This window comes from Cupressus sempervirens, chromosome 5 (genome assembly GCF_028749045.1).
Source record: "Cupressus sempervirens isolate cs-2001-9-10 chromosome 5, ASM2874904v1, whole genome shotgun sequence".
NCBI lineage: Eukaryota > Viridiplantae > Streptophyta > Pinopsida > Cupressales > Cupressaceae > Cupressus > Cupressus sempervirens.
Genome location: NC_143122.1, coordinates 957,781,343 through 957,802,144, shown reverse-complemented (window position 1 = coordinate 957,802,144; position 20,802 = coordinate 957,781,343). Strand labels below are relative to the sequence as shown.

Here is a 20,802-nt window from a genome sequence, read left to right as displayed (position 1 = left end):
ATAGAAAAATGATGTAACTGAGTACATGCGGTGCATGTTAACTTATTACTAATCTTTAAACAATCACAGTGATTAACATGCAAACAAAAAAGAAATAACATGAACACATGAGACACTAGATTTAACATGGAAACTCAATATAGAAAAAACCACCAAGTAACTAGCTATTGATTTTCACTCTTCTGAAGTGAGCCTTATTAGGAGCCAACCTAGTTAAAGGTTACAAAACACACTGTTAGGTGTGACCATGTTAAAGGATTTAATCACCCTATTAGGAGTGGCCTTATTAGAGGTCTTTAGAGAAATTCAAAAGAATTTTCACCTTGTTAGAGGATTTATAATTAATTGGCTATTAAACCAATTCTATTAAGAGATTTAGAAATCACTACTACAATGGTGAGAAAGTAACAATGAATAGACCTGAATGAGATGCAACTAAATTGTTGATAAAAATCTTTGTTCTGATCCACTAGATCCTCTCTAATCGAATAAAACTTTGCTAATTCTCAAGGATATTTGACCATTCTTCAAATTTTTCTCACACTTTCTTCTTTAATCAATACACTTGCATGCTCACTCATTACAATTTAGAATTCTCAACTTGACATTTTATTTATACCTTACAAATTGTCAAGTCAACTCATTTACAGCTTACAATTACCAATAATCATTACATCCATCGGCTATAATCATTACATGAAATAATTAAACTTTATTTTCCAAAACAACAAAATCCTTCATTGGCTAACACTACTTAGTAAACATTGTTCTTGAACTGATTTCCTATGTTAACCAATAGATGCTTAGTTAACACTAAAAAATCTACAAAATCCTTTGGAGACTGAGTGAACTCGGTAGACACTAACTTTCCTTCATTAACCTTGTGAGATCAGTTAACACTAACTTCTGCCACAAAATCCTTTGACACCTGAGTGAGCTCAGTAGAAACTATTTCCATAGAGTATTTTCTAGGAATGCTCTAGAGACACTGAAATTTACTTTGTTGACCAACTAAGCTTGGTAGACATTGATTGATAACTGATATGACATTTGTGTAACATCAAAGATAACACACAATTGGACAATTGTATACAACAATCTCCCTCTTTGGAATTGATGGAAACACAACATGTCATAGCACAATGAAATTTGCAAACAAGTCTTTCTCTGATAGAAATTTTCTCCGTCTTAAATTTTATGCCACAAACATCTCAAATGCAGTAATCTCCCTCTATGAAGGAATTACATAGCTTCTTTTTCAAACAGAAAACTCTCCACAAAAAAATTCAAAATTTAGAAAGATATAATAGTAAACTCTCCCTCTTTGACAACACATGCCAAAGACAACATACCAAATCAATAACAATGTACCTTAAGTACTAATTCATATGCAATGTTCCCATGACTATGCTACATCAACTAATAGATCTTCAACTTGGTCCCTGTTGATGCTTCACTAAAACTTTATTTTAGTGAGCTTTAGATAGGGGAATGAACCCTAACTTACCACTTAGATACAAGAATATATCCCTAGGTAATGGATTGGTGAATATGTTAGCAATCTATTCTTTTGTGTAGACATATTCCAATCTAATATCCTTATCCTACACCAATTCTTTGACAAAGTGATACTTTATTGCAATGTGCTTGGTTTTGGAATGCACCACTGGATTTTTTGATATGTTAATTACACTTGTATTATCAAAAAATATGACAACTGGTTTCTTGATCTCAACCTTCATGCCTTCCAATAACTACTTAAACCAAACAATATTAGTACAATTTATTGTTGCTGCAACATACTCCGCCTCTACTATAGATTGAGATGTGCAATTTTTCTTTTTGCTTGTCCAAGATACCAATCTTTTTCCAATAAAGAATGCTCCTCCACTTGTACTCTCTCTATCATCCAAATTACCAGCCCAATTAGCATCAATGAACACTTGTAAGTCCAAATTTCCTCCAATTTTATACCACAGACCATAATCTTCAGTTCCTTTCAAGTATCTCAAGATCATTTTGATTGTCATCATATGATTTTCTCTCAATTTTGCTAAAAATATTGCTACTATACCAATTTTAAGAGAAATTTTAGGTCTTGTATGAACCACATACTATAACTTTCCAATCATTGATCTATACAAGGTCCGATCTGCCTCTTTTGATTCATCATCTTTGGTAAGCTTTAATCTAGTACACATGGGTGTTACAACTAGTTTACAATCTTCCATACCAAACTTCTTGAGTATCTTCTTGATGTATTTAGACTAAGTGATGTAGATACCATTCTTGCTCTGCTAAATCTGAAGACAAACAAAGAATTTAATCTCTCCAAACATAGACATTTCAAATTCTTTGTTCATTGGTTCTAAAAAATCTTTGAATAGATGATCATTTCCTATAAAAAAAAAGTATCATCCACAAATATTTTTGCCAAATCAATCTTGTTATCCGCTCCTTCCTTGATCTACAAGCTACTATTATCATTAGTTCTTTGGAAATGAATATGAATTCTTATAGTTATGCAATCTTTCATACCATGCTCTAGGGGCTTGTTTCAAACTATACAATGTTTTGTGTAATTTGCAAGCCATGTTCTTCTTGTCTAGATTGACAAAACCTTTAGGTTGCTCAATATAGAATTCTTCATCAAGAATACCATTGAGAAATGTTGATTTGACATCCATCTGATATACCTTAAATCCTTTGTATGCAACATAAGTAAGTAAGGTCTTGAAACTTTCCAATCTTGCAATAGGAGCAAAAGTCTCTTCATAATCAATTCCTTCTTCTTGAAAGTAGCCTTTACATGCCAATCTAGCTTTGTTTCTTGATGCCTTACCATCTTCATTCAACTTATTCCTAAATACTCATTTTGTTCCAATCACATTTTTATCATTAGGCATAGGTACAAGAGTCCATGTTTTGTTCTTCTCTATTTTCTCTATCTCTTCATTCATAGCCTCAATCCAAATTTCATTTCTTAATACATCTTTGACATTTATAGGTTCAAAATCAACAAGTAAACAAGTACCTTTTAGCTTACTTCTTTTCATAGTACCTTCTAATTTGTCTCCAATAATCTAATCTGGTGCATGATCTCTCCTGATTTACTTGGCTAATACAGGTTCCTTGCATCTTGAATGAATTGCACTGTCTTCATTTCGAGTTTCAACCTCTAGCTCTGGTTGATCTATCTATAGCTCAAGTCTTTCAAATTAGGTAGACATTGGCTTGGTAGCTTTAGATTGTGACTTGGGTCTAAGTGACTTAGTTGGAACTTCTTGTAACTCGGTGACTAAGGAAGACTCGAGAGTAGAAGTCACTTGATTGATAGATGTATCTAGAAATGTATCAAGTTCAATGAAAACAAATCTCCTATAATCTTTTGCTTCCTTTTTTCTTTCTTCTTTTCTCCAAACTCATCAACCTTCACATGTGCACTTTCTATTATTTTGTGAGTAGAAAAATTCAAACATCTATATGCCTTATTCTTGCAAGAATATCCCAAAAAATATCTTCATCACACTTTACATCAAATTTTTCTTTTCTAGATTCTTTCAAGATGTAACATTTACTTTCAAATACTTTTAGGTAACTTACATTGGGTTTATAGCCATACCATAACTTATAGGGGGTTTTGAATAAGTTCTTCTTTGGTTGTACTCAGTTCAAGATATGTATTACCCAGTATTTGATAGCAATGTTCTTTTCAATAATTAGAGTCCTTGCACAATCCATGATAGATCTGTTCCTTCTTTCAGCAATTCCATTTTTCTTAGGAGTTCTAGGAGCTAATACTTTTCTTTTTATTTCTCTTTTAATGAAAAAGTTATTGAATTCATGGGTGATGAATTCACCACCTCTGTCTGATCTCAAACATTTCAGTATTTTTCCTATTTCCTTTTCTACTCTGGCCAAATACAATTTGAATTTCTCAAATGCTTCTAACTTCGCTCTTAGATACATAATAGTCATCATTCTAGAGTAGAGATCAACAAAAATAATGAAGAACTTTTCTCTAGTATAGCTCTCAATTCCAGTAGGTCCACACAAATCAGTATGTACAGTTTCCAAAATGTCTTTAGACTGATAATTTTTACTTTTAAAGATAGTCTTTTGCATCTTACCAATCTAACAATTCTTGCGTAGACCAACATTAGGTTTCTTTATACTAGGAATGCCTCGTTCTTGAATTTTTTTATCTTTACCATGTTATCAAAATTCACATGACATAACCTTCTATGCCATAACAAACTTTCTTCAACTTAAACATGAGCACTCACCAAGTTCAAAATATTCAAACTTAGTTTTGTCACTAGTCATATGATGAGAACAACCACTTTCCATGATCCATGTATCATTTTTCTCACATGAGAGATAAGTTCCATCTTATCTTCCTCATCATTATTAGATTCATCTTTCACAATGACGTAAACAATTTCATCCTCGCTATTATCAAAATTTTTAGCTATAAAACATGTCTTAATATGTCTTGCCATTGCACTTATGACCTTTCTTCTCATCCTTTTTTTACTTGGTTGGGCACCTAGCAAAAATATGACCAAATTTCTCACATGAAAAACAAATTAAGGAAACCTTACCTTTGTATTTTCTTTTGCTTCTAGAATATTTCCTTGCTAGTAGAGATTTAACTACTTCAAGATCACTCTCAAAACTTTCTTCTGATTCTTCTTCACACTCTTGTTAGTGTAGTTTTTTATTTTTCCTATTTTGCTAGGTTTTCCCTACACTTTTAATAATCTTTCTTAGGTTAATAAAGCATGTCTTATTAAGTGAATGGTTGTGAGGTGTCACCTTCCTACATGTGAGCATCCATTAGCTATCTTGGGAAGATACTTTGCTATGTTTAGTCTAATAGATGGTTGCTCCTCATTGGTTGGTGTTACCGCCTACTCCCTCTTCCTAGCCTATATAAGCATGCTACCTGGCTTCTATTTGCATCTCTTGTTTTTGCATCTTCTTAATGCTATTTTGCTTCCATCATTTGCATTACTCTCTTGGAGACTAACTCTGTGATGCTATTTTGATTTTGTATCATTTGCATTCATAGTTTAGATATTTATTCTTTGCACTAGTTTTCTAGGTTATTAATCTTATCAGATTCTAACATGGTATCAGAGCTTTTCTATGTGTACGAGTAGATTTTAGTTTCCTTATTTGAGAGATTTGGGGGGGGGGGGGGTTGTTCTAATAAAATTTATTGTAGTTTTTTGAAAAATGAAGTATGCTCTTCTCTTGCATCTTTGGATGATCCTGAGAATCAAATTTTTTTTGACAAAATTAGTTTTTCTCTGGGGTTTCAATCTCAAATCTGACAACCAACTTGCATATTTGGAGTTTTCAATTAGTATTGCAAGTTCCAACATGACATTGATGGACTTAGGAAGCTGATCTAGCATTTTCATGTCATATTTTGGTTGTTGGGGTCATTTTAATTTATTTTTGGAGCCATTTTTTATGGTTAAAGGCATCTAATTTACACTACAGCAACATCTTCTATACATCAACAAGAAAAACGCTTTTTGAGTTTTGTTTGCAGCCCCAAAAAATCATCTTGGTATCTTTTAGATTTTGCACGCAAGCTATATATTTTGCAAAATTGAGCATGAAAGGCTACAGCCATACCCCTCTCCGTTGGCAGTCGCAGATTTGAATGCAATTTTCAAATGTCTCATTTTTGCTCATACGGACTCCGATTTTGATGATTCTTGTTATGAACTTGGCTATTTTTTTGTGCTCTATGCACTAGTGGAGTTGTTTTTTGATTTTCATGCATGAATTCTTCAAAAATTGCAGATTCTCAGCCGTGACTGTGCACAGTTCTCGTTTTGGAAACTTTAGAGGATCATAACTTTCTCATACAACCTCATATTGAGGTGATTCTTTTTTTGAGAGTGCATAATTTTTTGAGTAGATCACAGTGGTCCTATTTGTTTCCTTGATTATTGTGCCCAAGTTTCACTTTTAGCATATGCTCTTCATGAGGGTTTGTAATGCATTGAAATCAAGACCACTAAGTATTTCTTTCTAGTGGTAGTTGTAAACGCACTAAAATAAAGTGCCAAATAATATTTATTGGGGGGGTTATTTGATTGAGTAAAAAGGGGGGGGCATTGTGGTGGTTGGGTTCTCTTTTTTTTAGCATTTCTTCTCTCCATTTCTTCATCATGGATCAAACAAATATGCCCATCCTAACTCCATACAATTACTTTGAGTGGAAATCACGCATGGAAATTCACTTAAAGAAAGATGGATTAAATAGGATAACTATGAGACGTGAAACTGAACCTACTAAAGATGAAGACAAGCCTAAGTGGTTTAACAAATGTGATGAGGCATATGGAACATTGTGTTTGTCTATTTCTCCTGACTTGCTATTTCACATTGAGTCTTTGGATACACCAAATGAAGTATGGACAAAGCTAGAGACACTATTTGGCACACAAGATTCAATGAGGGGTCATATGTTGGAAAATAAATTAATTAGTTTAAGTCCAAGAAATTTCAACATAATCCAAGATTTCTTCACCAACTTAAAATCACTAAGGCTGCAGTTAAAAAAATGTGGAATTGGAAAGAAATATGAACAACTGATTCTTAGTATTCTCTCTAAGCTAAGTTCAAAATATTCTATGTTTGTCTCTACCTTATATGCTACTAAGGGTGCACTTGGTACTCAATTCACCATGCCATCTTTAGATGATTTTTTTGTCAATCTCACTTGAGAACAGGACAAGCTAATCCAGATGGGCATGCTTACATCCTCTAAGTCACATACCTTAGCAACCAACCAAGGCACAAAAGAACAATAAGGACAATGTAGTAGCAACAATAGTAAGGACAAGAAACAAAAGAATAGCGAGGAGAAGAAGGATTAGATACTGGTTTCTTCAAAAGCAACTATTGATACACCATCTTCCAAGGGTGATAAGCCTAAGAAAGAAAAGGTCAAATGTGCCTATTGTAAAAGACCTAGTCATGATGAACATAAATGTTTGCAGAAACAACTTGATCACTTGATATACATTCTTGAGAAGAATAATATTAGTGTTCCTGAGTCTATCAAAAAAAGTTCTAATGAAGGGTCTAATAAGGAAAAAGAAAACAACAAGGAGAAAAGAAAGGGCAAGGCCCTTTTTGCAGTTGCTTCCTCACCATCCACTTGGGTTCTTGATTTGGGTGCTTCACACCACATGGATTCATCTAAGAAAAAACTTGCATCCTTGGAGCCATGTACTATGCCTTATATTTTGATGGGTGATAACACTCTTGTTGAGGTGTGTGGGAGAGGGTCTGTTGATGTGGGGGTTGGCACATTCCATGATGTTCCTTGTGTACCCTCATTGTCAACTAATCTCCTATTGGTATACCAGATCACTCGCACAAGTTTAAGAAAGTGAGTTGAGTTCACTCTTAGTTTAGTGGAGATATGTGAGTTGCACAATGATTCTACAGTTGTAGTTGGGAGAGTAGATCATTAGTCACGACTTTATATGTTTTCTCACTTTGTTCTTGATCCTCCTTTGACTATTTTTTGACTCACTTTAATGATGTGAGCAGATTATGGCATGAGTGGTTTCGCCATCTTAACTTCCACTACTTGCACCAGCTTAACTAGTAGAGCATGGTCATAGGGTTGCCTTCTACTTTGACATTGGAATCACTTGGAATACATGATGGATCTTCTGATGGGTCAGATTCACTTGAGCAGTCTTCTACCTCCACTTTTGATGTAGAGAGTGATTTAGAGGACTCACCTCCTTCCTCTCCTCGTCATCATTCACAAGTTGATGATTCTCCTCTAGATTCTCCATCTTCTAGTCTAGTTTGGGATAGACAGACCTTGTAGTTTGTAGGTGATTGGGTTGGGGATCCATTAGACACCAAGCAGACTTGTTGACAATTCAAGGATGCTCTACATATCTTCATTGCTACTACCTCAAATCCACAATCCTTTCATGAGGCTTCTGGTATTTCTGAGTGGGATACAACTATGCAGGAAGAGTATAGTTCCTTGATGAGGAATACTTGGGATCTTGTCTATTTTCCTAAGGGAAGAAAAATTGTTTGATGTAAGTGGATCTACCAAACACAATTTGCAAGCTTTGTTGGGGGTGTGGGATGCTTCATCTTTTGGGGGGGCCTCTTCCTCTCACTTGGAGTTCTAATTTTCTTTGGGGAGTCTCTTTTCTCTCTCTTTTGGTGGAATTTTATGTACATGGGTACCTCATCAGGCTTGACTTGCCGAGACCCATTTCTACATCCACCTAAGCTTCTCTTATGGGGGGGTGTTAGTGTAGTTTTTAATTTTTCCTATTTTGCTAGGTTTTTCCTACACTTTTAATAATCTCGCTTAGGTTAATAAAGCATGTCTTATTAGGTGAATGGTTGTGAGGTGTCACCTTCCTACATGTGAGCATACATTAGCTATCTTGGGAAGATACTTTGCTATCTTTAGTCCGATAGATGGTTGCTCCTCATTGGTTAGTGTTGCCACCTCCTCCCTCTTCCTAGCCTATATAAGCATGCTACTTGGCTTGTATTTGCATCTCTTGTTTTTGCATCCTCTTAATGCTATTTTGCTTCCAGCATTTGCATTACTCTCTTGGAGACTAACTCTATGATGCTATTTTGATTTTGTATCATTTGCATTCATAGTTTAGATATTTATTCTTTGCACTAGTTTTCTGGGTTATTAATCTTATCAGATTCTAACAACTCTAATTGAGATTCATTTATTTTCTTCCCTTTTTATTTGAGTGAAATATTAGCTTCAAATGCTGATTCAATGTTCTTGGAAGCTAGAACATAATTGTCATAGTTATCTAGGTCAAATGCAGTCAATCTTCCTACTATGGCCTTGAAATTTATCTTATGATTTGCTTCACATCTTCTTTCTTGAATTGCAGAAACTCTAATTGCATAAATGGGAAGCAATGTTCTAAGAACTTTACTTATAACTATTTTTACTTTGATGTCTCCTCTAGAAGCTTTGATTGCACTAACACTTACTTTGACTCTCTCAACATATTTGGCAATGTTTTCATCCTCTCTCATTCTCATCTGATCAAATTGTCCTCTTAGACTTTGTGTTGTGGCTCTCCTCACATTGTCATCACCTCCATAGATATCTATCAACTTGTTCCATATTTCAAAGGTAGTTTTGGATTCCTTGATATCATCAAATTCTTCATAGCTTGGAGCTAATGCAATGTCTATCATCTTGGTGTTATGAGTCCTCTTATCAGTAATGTCATTAATAGATAATGTAACAGAAGGAGGTGTGTATTCTTCATCAAGGTATTTCAATCATGTATCTCCAATGTAAGCTAGATGAAGTCTCATTAGTCCCTACCATGTTGAAAAGTTATCCTTGTTAAGCCTTGGAATTTCCCTTTTATAAGACATCCTAATCTTTAACTTAGGTCCTTGAAACCCTTCCTGCAAGCACCAGAAGCTCTGATACCAATTTTTGAAAATATAAATGGAGTAGCTGAGAGGGGGTGGGTGAATAATTTATCACAAAATAAATCCACAGACCCTTTAGATGTCTGATAAAACTAATTACTGTTGTTACTCAATAACCATATAGAAAAATGTTATAACTCAGTAGATGCAGTGTATGTTAACTTATTACTGATCTTTAAACATTCACAATGGTTAACATGCAAACATAAAAGAAATAACATGAACACATGAGATACCAGATTTAACATGGAAACCCAATATGGGAAAAACCACCAAGTAACTAGCTATTGATTTTCACTCTTTTGAAGTGAGCCCTATTAGGAGCCAACCTGGCTAAAGGTTACAAAACACATTGTTAGGTGTGACCTTGTTAAAGTATTTAATCAATGTGTTAGGAGTTTCCTTGCTAGAGGTCTTTAGATAAATTCAAAAGAACTATCACCTTGTTAGAGGATTTACAAAATGGCTATTAAGCTAACTCTACTAAGAGATTTAGAAATCACTGCTACAATGGTGAGAAAATAATATGAATAGACTTGAATGAGATGCAACTGAATTGCTGATATAGATCTCTATTCTACTCCACTAGATCTTCTTTGATCAAATAAAAATTTGTTGCTCCTCAAGGATATCTGACCATCCTTCAAAGTTCACTCACACTTTCTTCTTCAATCAATACGCTTGCATGCTCACTCGTTACAATTTAAAATTCTCAACTTGACCTTTTATTTATACCTTACGAATTGTCAAGTCAGCTCATTTACTACTTACAATTACCAATAATCATTACATCAGTTGGCTACAATCATTACATGAAACAATTAAAATTTATTTTCCAAAATAACAAAATCCTTCATTGACCAACCCTGCTTGGTAAACACTGTCCCTAAACTGATTTCCTGTGTTAAACAATAGAGGCTAGCTTAACACTATGAACTCTACAAAATCATTTAGAGACTGAGTGACCTCAGTAGGCACTGAACTTCCTTCATTAACCTTGCAATCTTGATTAACACTGACTTCTGCCACAAAATCCTTTGATGCCCGAGTGGGCTTGGTAAAAACTATTTCCATAGAGTATTTTCTAGGAATGCTCAGTAGACACTAAAATTTTCTTTGCTAACCAACTAATCTCAGTAGACACTGACTAATGACTGATATGACATTTGTGTAATGTCAAAGACAACACATAGTTGGACAATTGTATCCAATAGACTTAACATCTATATAGGTCTGGTAGCCATATTGTAGATCCTTAATAGGATTGTAAATCATTTAACAAGGTACATTCCAAGTGAATGTTGGTAAATCCTTTAAATAGGTCTTTTTTAATAGGTTGTAAAGCCTTTAATAAGATAGGCCTTTCATAGGGAAAACCATTGAAAGCGGTAAAACTTTGTAACCTTAAATAGCTACATATTGTTGCAATGATACTTTGTGAGTGTCATCCCCACCCCAGTTTTACCTTCTCATTTTGGAGGGTTTTTGGGTTACCAAATTCTTGTGTTATCTATTTTCATGCATGTCTTTAATTTCATTTTTATTAGATTAATTAGATGCATGTGAATGATTCTAGTTAAAAGGTTTTAAAGAGGTTAAACTTAGTTACTTCTAATTCACCCCCCCTCTCAAAAGGATATCTTCCCACTTGTAAATTCCAACAATAGCCATGTCTTACCTTGACTTGTTGCCTTGAAACTTGTTGCAATTTCGTCAATCATATTGCTCTTCATTCAAAGTGGAAACATTATGTTATTTGTCATTTCTAGCCTTGCAATCACTAAGTTACTAGGAGGCATATCAAATATAGTGCACACATTTTTCTCAAAAATAGCTCTAACACCTTTTTGACTAAGTTACCTTACACTTATAAGATTATGTTTCAAACTAGGTACAAAGTATACATCAGAAATAGATTTACTACCATGCCCTTTTATGACATTGATTGTACCTTTTCCAGTTACTCCCATTATCGCATTATTTCCCAACTTCACTTTTGATTTAATTAAGCTATCCAAGTTTTCAAAAAAATCTATTTTTGCAACACTATTTAGAAACCAAAAATCATTTGAACTCTCTTGGGATACATTGCAAGTAATGAATAATGTCTCAGAACTAATCTTAGATAAATTCCCATTTTGTGTACTCTTATTGTCTCATTTCTTTCTACACTCATTTGAAAAATGTCCAAACTTCTAGTAGTAATAACATTGAACATTTTTTTATCTTAGCTCTATGATGTCTGGTTATTATTGCATCCCTTTGAGCTGAAGTATTGATTTCTCCCTCCTCCTTATTTAGAATCTTTCCTTCTTCTTTTTGAAAATTATATTTTCCTATTTTTGTTCCTTTAAATCTAGACTTTCCTCCTCCTCCACCTCTAACAAATGTTATTAGTCTTTTGAATGCATTTTCTAGTGAATTACCATTATGCTTGTTCAACTTGTCTTAATGATTATACAATGATCCAAACACCTCATTTATAGATAACAATGCTAAATCCATAGATTCTTCAATTACCACCACAATATTATCAAATTTAGGAGGAAAAACTCTTAAAATATTCTTTTATTTGATTAACCATATTGATAAAACGATTTGAAAAGTGCTCATAAATTGCTTGATAGAAACTCATAAGAAATACACAATTCTACCAAACCCTGAATAGGGAACAAGAAACATACATATGTCACAATTGAATGGTTTATATGATTTTTTATCACATTCTTTGTTGTAGTTTCCTTTACACACAATCCTTCCAACTCCTCTTTCTAACATTTGTCCGATACCAGTTTGATATAGAGGCACAAGAAAAATGGAAACAGTAAACACCATGTGACGTGGCATAATATAAATAGATTGTAGTTCATTCACTTGTAGGAAAGTGTACAATATTCTAGAAATATCTAACATTAGCCAACAACACAAAATATTTACATAGTTTTGGAAAGTACTATAGTCAATACAACCAAAATATCTGAACCTAAAAATCTAGAAAAATCTAATTGACTGACAGGAGAAAATTAATTATAGATCGAAATTAATATTTGTAACATTTGTATGGTTGTTCATCAGAGTTTACTATTTCTAAGCTTGTTACTATTTTACTAGTAAAATAAGATTGAAAGGGGAGTTATACCAAAGACAAAATGGATGAGTTGTGAGAAACAAATAGACTAAGTAATTAGGAAATATACCAACAAACAAGACTAAAAAAATTAAATGTAGCCTTATGACTAAATGTCAAAATAAATAGGGAAAATGAGGAGTTCAATTTTTTGAAAGAGTTAGATTGCTAATTCTCCTAAAGTTTGGTTAGAGACCTCAGTCTTATCATTATTCTTGGTCGATTTCATTATTTTAGGATCCAAGAAACAATTTTCATTTTAGTCTCTTACATGATACCATCCCTTATTGGGATTAGAATATTTATGAGATACTTCATTTATTTGACTTTATATCTATTTTTAAGCCTTTAGAGCTTTTAGGTTTTAATCCATCATTATAATGTGAATGTCAACAATTTGAGATTTAAAGTTATCAATAACATCCATTGTGTCATTAATATCTAGAATACACATACTTTTTGGAGTTCTATTTTTTTTCTCTTCATTATAAGATAATAAATATTGAACTTTAATATTATGTAAGAGTAAAGATTGAGTTTTGATGCTATGGAAAGTTGATGATGTCCACACATATGCCAAGAATCATTTACAAGAAAACAACTTGTAAGTGCATAAAATATCTTTCAAAACTACAAAAAATGGAGCATTAGTACATTCAAACTCATGCTTTGTATGTGGTAGTGATCTTAGTTATGCACTAAGTCTAATTGAAGGAGAACTATTATTTGTTTGATATTTCTTCAAGGTGATTTTTTATTTCATTAGATGAAATTCTTTTCTTTAAACAATGCATCTTATGAACATTGTAAAGTATCAATGATTAATTGAATTTGTTCTTCAAAAACTTTGTGTTTCTCTATTTTTTACTTATTCATGTATATCTTTTTTTTTCCCTAAATTTGTGTAGTCATAGATGAAATTTTTTACATGGCATCACAAGTAGGAGCTAGGAAAAGAAGTGTAAGTTTTTGTTTGTAGGCATTAAAGATGAGAGTTTTCAAGAATGAAATTTCAATATTTATCATTCTCATGTCATTATACCATGAGTAGATGCTTTCATTGAATGGCTATGACAATATAGGTTGAACTAAATTCTACACCACAAATATGAATTCTACACCACAGATAGATCAAGGCCATATTCTTACTGCATGAGGCTTTCCTCCATTTTGTTTGTACTGATACACTTTCATTTTCCATCTTTTATGTCTATGTAGGAATGCTTTCTTGTTTCCATAGTTGATCATATTTATAAACAATTGACACCTTTATTTTCAATCAGCAATTTATTCTTGCATATTCATGTTTCATCTGCATATTTAATGATAGATGTTTTGCCTATATTTTCTATATATTCCTCACTTGTTTTCCCTATATTTTCTATCTATTCCTTGTTTGGCACCACATATCCATATTATTTTCTTTTATATCTTCCATTGATAGGTGTTTTAATATTGTTTTCCATTTTCTCATTACTCCAGTAGTGTCACTATGGGTACTCATGCAAATCAAACCTAACCATCATCTTAGATTGTGAGGAGTCTTGTTCCAAATGGGTTTTTAATACTTATATTTTCTCACAAAAACTTACCTTGACCTTTTATTACCTTCAGCCCAAAATGGTGATTTATGGGTCATTTCCTAAACTAATATATTCCTTTATTTGCATGTGAAGGGTGATCTTAGTTATGGACTTAGTCTAATTAATGGAGAGTTCTTTAGTGTGATTTGTTGTTATTTCATGCACTAGCCAATTTTCTATAATAATACATTTTATAAATTTTGTAACAGTTAATGATATCAAGCTACATGTCAATAATCATTTACAAATAGATCATTGATAATAAAGTAAAAAATAATTGAAATACAAATCTTACAAGAAAGCAAATACAAAAAAGACAAAAACAAAAAAATAAATTCAAATTTAAATAGTCTTCCCTATTGTATTCACTCTCACCCAAATCTAATTAATTTTCACCTATTAGGAGAAATTATGTTTAAGTAATGCAAATATCTCTAAATTTTTAAAATTTATTTATAAATTATATATACTATAAATATGATTAGCTAAATTATTTTTGCTAAATTATAGATTATATTATTTAAACTTATTTTATCAGATGATTATATAAAGGTAATTATATTTTTAGTTTATTTTGTAAACACATTACATCCAAAAATAGTTAAATAATAAATATGAAGTCACAAAATTTTAAAAATAATATGCACTTTAGATTTTTTGATTAAGAGACAAGTTATATTTTTTATTTTTAAATTTAAAATAATTTTTTTTTTTCTAATTGAGCTTTCATGATTATTCAATATAGCTTTTAAACATTATATCATTTGTTAATAGAAAAGGTCTATTCATATAAAATTAATATAAAAGGTATATTCATATAAAATTATTATTAAATCTTAGAATATTATTTATTAATAGAAAAGGTCTATTCAACAAAAAGTTATATACTTATTAAACATTGTAATACCAATGTTGTTATCATTTAACAATTCTTTTTTTTTATTTACAAAATATAAAGATTCAGGCCCCAAAACTTGAGTTGAATTATTTTCAAAAACATGATACCCATCTAGCATGCAAGTAGAAAGTAAAACAAAAAAGTATATATTCTTTTAATTCCATAGTTAGAACATGAGTAGTGAAATTTATAGCAGATGTTGCATATCATTCTTCCCTCCTTTGATAAAATTTGAATTGTAAGAATTGTAAGAATCTAGCATATTTCCCAAATTAATGAAACATTGTTTAAATTTGATATGGTATGGTTAACATTGCCATCATTTTTGTATCACATAACTTCTTATTAGTACTTTCCTATAGGTACTATCATGACACACATGGGATTTTATATTTTTCCCAATGTTTCTATGTGTTCAAATTAATCATTTCTTAAATTTCTTTATTAAACTATTACATTGCATATTATAAATGCAAGATTTTTAACTTTATAATTTATAGAAAATGTTTTTCAACAATTTGATTGTGTGAACTCATATACCTCCTATATTGGCCTAATGGATTTTAAAACTAATTCTTTTTTAGACTAATATTTTTATTAAGTAAATGTGATTCATATTTGTTTAATAATATTTGAATGTAGTTGATTTATAATTTATTATTTTAATATAATTTTATTTTCTTATTATTTATATTATCTAATTATTTAAGATATATTATTTTATATTATTATTATGAAAATATTATGATTTTCAGGCAAAATCCTACAATGCGGTGGTAACTTGTGAGCTTCTCATATGGGAGGTCTTGGGTTCAAATCTACCTTCACTTAACATGTAATAATAATTAATTTTAACAAATAATAATAATTAATCTAGGCTTCGGCCATTTACCGATCCAAAAAAAACTAAAAAAAAAATTACGATTTTCATATTAGAATACACTTGTTAGTACTTGTTATTAGGCTAGGTAGGCTAAGTACTTATGTGACAATTGTTTGATTTCATACATTAACTAGATATTAAAACTGAATGCATTGACCAATTTTTTGAATTTTTTTTTACAATTTTTAATTTATACATTATAAATGGAAGATTTTTAACTTTATAAATTTGTAAAATTATTTGTTATTCATTTGATTGGCTAAAGAGATTTGAGTATGGGACGAATACCATTTTTTAATATATAGAGATTTCAGTCTTATAAAGTAAGTTTAATATTTTTAATATAAAATAGATTTTTAAACAATTATAATATATATATTTCCATTAATAAATTTAATAAAGACATAGAGAAATTATAACATACATTATTTTAATTCTACCTATATGTGTTTAATATCAAAATATATTTCTAAAATATTATAATATTTTAAAAATATAATAGTTTATGCATTATAGATATAGTCAAATAATAAATTAATACAAAATTATATAATTTATATCACCCATTATATCTTTATTTTTATCATTTTTATCTTGATATACTCTTGTAATTTTAAATAAATTAATATTTTATATTTTAATAATTAATGTCGATAAGCATTCTACAATGGTAGAATGGAGGAGTGGGATGGTGTAAGCGTGTTAATGTTAACTTTTACTCTTCTAGGTTAAATTTGACAACGATCTACATGTTAAAAGTTTAAATCTTATTATAAATATAAAATACTTCTAAAAATAATTTAATAAATACTGCATAAAATATTCATTTAAATTATAATATTTAGAGATATAAATCATCCATTTTAAGAAATTTAAGTAAAAAGCTTAGTTAGTAAAAAACTAAATAAATGGAGATAAAGGAAATACATATATTTTTAGATTAAGTAAATTAAATTATAATTATTTTCTAGTGGATATCTATTGGCATTTCTTTAGAAAGATTTATTTAACATATCTAGACTAGTTACTATATATATAATTTTACATTATATTTTAAAAAATAAAAAATAAAATATTAACATCCATTATTATAATGAACTTCCAAGGGATCCAAAAGAAATAACTTAAAGTTTTACTAAGTTTGACAACATTTTTTTTTTAACAAGAAAGATAAATAATACAAATCAAACACATAGTAGCGGAAGCAATAACATATAATCAACTAAAAGCATACATAATGGGTTACATTCCTTAAAGATCCCAAGACGTTGAATTACATATAAATATAAATAATACTAAGTCCATCAAATACCACATCCATATGAAAGAATAATTAAAAAGTCCAATGTCCATTTAAATAATATACATTTGTTCTAAATGCCTCTTGACAAATAAAATTCAAAATGCTCAATCATCCACTGTACATCTCACAATGTAGTGCCTGCCCTTGGTTTGCATTTCGTTATCATTGCTAAACTCTTTTACAGCTAGTTTTATGTTGTTGGTTAGTAGCACTCTTTTGAGATTATCAGCTATTATGCTATGGATTCAGTTTATTATGTGATGAGATTACTCAGACTCTACGTTTCATGTATGTATGATGATTTTTTTAGTGTTCACAATTATTGATGATGATTATTACATTGCTTTTAGTTATTAATGATGATTAGTAAGATGATTTATTATCATATGTGTTTTCTTATGGATACTTACCCCATACTTGCATGTGTATGGTGTACATTTTTGCTTTTGTATGGCGTGTCTGATGTGGTTAAGGAAGGGAGTCGTAGTCACCTGCTAGTCGGGATCTACACGATGCACCACTTCCTACCATTGCCTGTTTAGCTTAGTATATGTTGTGTTTATACATTCATAATTTTTATGTAGATTGCAGGTACCGAGTATCGACTTTCTTGAATTTGCCAGGATGAGCGTACCCTATCATATTATCTCAATGATAAGAGAGGGGAGATAAATTCTCAAGTCCAAATCCCAACCCTTTAAGCCATTTGTTCTAATTAGAAAATTAAGACAAGTATCTGAGTTGAGTACCCCCTGAATACGTTGAATAACGTAATTCATGATTTAAACCCATGATTTGATTTTGTGTATATTTTTCCTATTATGGGTTTTCATATTTTTACCTTATGAGTCTTTGATGTATTTTCTATTAATTAAGCCTAATTAAAATATTTAATTAATGGTTTAATTTAATAGAAAATTAATATGATATTTTAATATTTATTTAATTTAATTAATTAAGAAATTAATTAAATAAAATAATTAAATTAGAAAATAAAAGTTATAATTTTAAAATTTGGAATGTGACAACATTTATTTTAATAATAATGTATTTGGAGTTCATTTTTTAATAACTAACTAAATAATATTATTATTAAAGCTAACAAATATTTTAGCAATTAAGTTTTGGAAAATGAAATTTAAAAGTGGAAAATATATTTAAATTAATAAAAGATTCCAAATTTCATATGACTAAAATACAAATATATTAAGATTGAAAAGTGGAAATATTAAAGTTAGTGCATGAGATTTAATAAATAAATTAATTAAATTAGAAAGAGTAAAGTAAATATTATATTTATTATTGTGCATTATTTTAATATTTTCTCACATAGGAGTTGGCAAATTCTCGAAAGTTGTCATGTAGGCAACACAGGAGTTTGCACTCTAAGAATGCACTAGTTGTCTACACTTAGAAGTTAGCATTTTATTTGAGCACATGGTGTCTACAACTTTATGGCTCATCAAGAAGGTTGGAGAAAACTCATGCTTGGTTGTCATGCTTATCTTCTAGTTCTTTCTAGACACATTCTAGATGTATCTTAGAGGTCTTTAAACAGAGGCTCTCATAGTGTGTTTTGGTAAGCTTAATGAAAGCTAAAAGCTACAAGCTGAATGGAGGCTACAAGCTTCAAGCTAAAATAGAAGCTTCAAAGCTAACATGAATTTGAGAAGCTCATATGCTTCTACATGCTCATACATTTTCACATATTCTTATGCTTCTTCGAGCACTTCTAATCACTTGGAGGATTCGGTTGGCTTGGATCTTGGAGGAATCGCAAATGATGGAGAAGGAAGGAATTTTCTATGGATTTTTGAGGCATGGAAGATTAACATCAGTGTCCAAGTACACTCGTGATATTCGCATATTCTCTTTGCACCATTTCTCTTCCTGTCTTCATCATGTTTGCTATATGTGTCTGATTATATTCCATGAATGAATTTGCAATTTGAATTGAAACTTAGATGTTTTATTTGGATTGCAAAGAAAACAATAGAAAACCCTAGATCCAATTAAAGAGAAATTAGACCTAAGTCGAGTTTGGGTTCGACATAGAATCAAATTGAGAAATGATGATTTCAAAATTTATAGTTTAACCTGTTGGACGAAAACAAATATTTTTAAGAGGAAAATTCTTAATCTATGAAATTTGAAAGCCCTTCTTATTTGGAAGTTATATATCTGTTGTATTTAAATATATAATAACTGTATGCATGTTGCAGTAATGATGTATGACAACTATATATATATATATATATATATATATATATATATATATATATATATATATATATATATATATATATATATATATACCTATAAGATATACATACATACATATATATATATACCTATACAGATATGCATACATATATATATACATATATATATACATATATATACATATATATATATATATATAAATACATTATAAATCTCGGTCGAAATACTTTTAAAAAAAAAATTGAATCGCGTATGTAAAACATCATTAAAACAATTTTTAAAAGAAAATTAATGGATTTGTGGAGGGGTGGATATATCCACCCCCTGCCCCCACCCAGCTTTATATATATTGGCACCGGCAGTCGCCAATACCCACTGACGCAGGTACTGCGATTGCTGTCGCAAGCCCTGTGTTAGAGGGCAGGGTTGGACGGCTTGTCCGTGCCATAGCGATTATAAATTCTCTTAAACTAAACACTCTCCGAAGCAATTTTTAAGAGATTGGCATGTATATTAATTTGTGTTATATAATATTATTTGTAATTTGATATTATTATATGTATATATATATATGTGTGTACAAATGTATATATATATATATATATATATATTAGTAAAATTTTGTTTAAGTTATTAATCGAGTTATTAAAATTTCAATAAAGCAATATAGTTAGAATTTATAACTACCTAATTAGTCGAAAGACTAATAGGAATGTTCTAAATGGATTAATGGAAGATTTTAATAGAAACGATTATTTATAGAACTAATGGAAAGAGATATATTTATGTTAAATAATAATTAATATATATTAAATAATTTAGAGATGGTAATTTTATATTACAAGATGATTTTAAAGTAAGTGACTCAGATTTTATATTGGGCAATGGGTCATTGATATATTTGACCTTGTTATAACATAGCTACGATTTGAATTATTATATTGATTATAAATTATTGATATGCCTTAAAGGTTAGTTAAATATTAACTAATGACATTTATGGAAATATAGTTTGATGAGTTTATTATTTATTAATGTTTGTTGGCTCTAGCAAACAATTAATAAATAATGGTTTAAATAGTTATCAACAAATTTGATTAGAGATAATCTAGTGGAGATTATTTATTAATTGAAGTTTGTAAAAGATAATAATTTTTGGATTTGGATTATAATTGATTTTAATCAATTAATGTTCATTGAGTTGACAATATGATTATATGCGATAGAGTTTTAACTTAAAACGATTATCATGATGAATGTGATCTATTAATAAGATTTCTAATATAGCTTGTT

General features: G+C 30.4%; 1 pseudogene; it reads right to left on the bottom strand.

Moving 5' to 3' along the window:
• The window catches only part of LOC149559138 (uncharacterized), a 127,259-nt pseudogene extending 107,302 nt beyond the window's left edge, over positions 1–19,957 (bottom strand).
• Between the last annotated feature and the right edge of the window lie 845 nt (positions 19,958–20,802).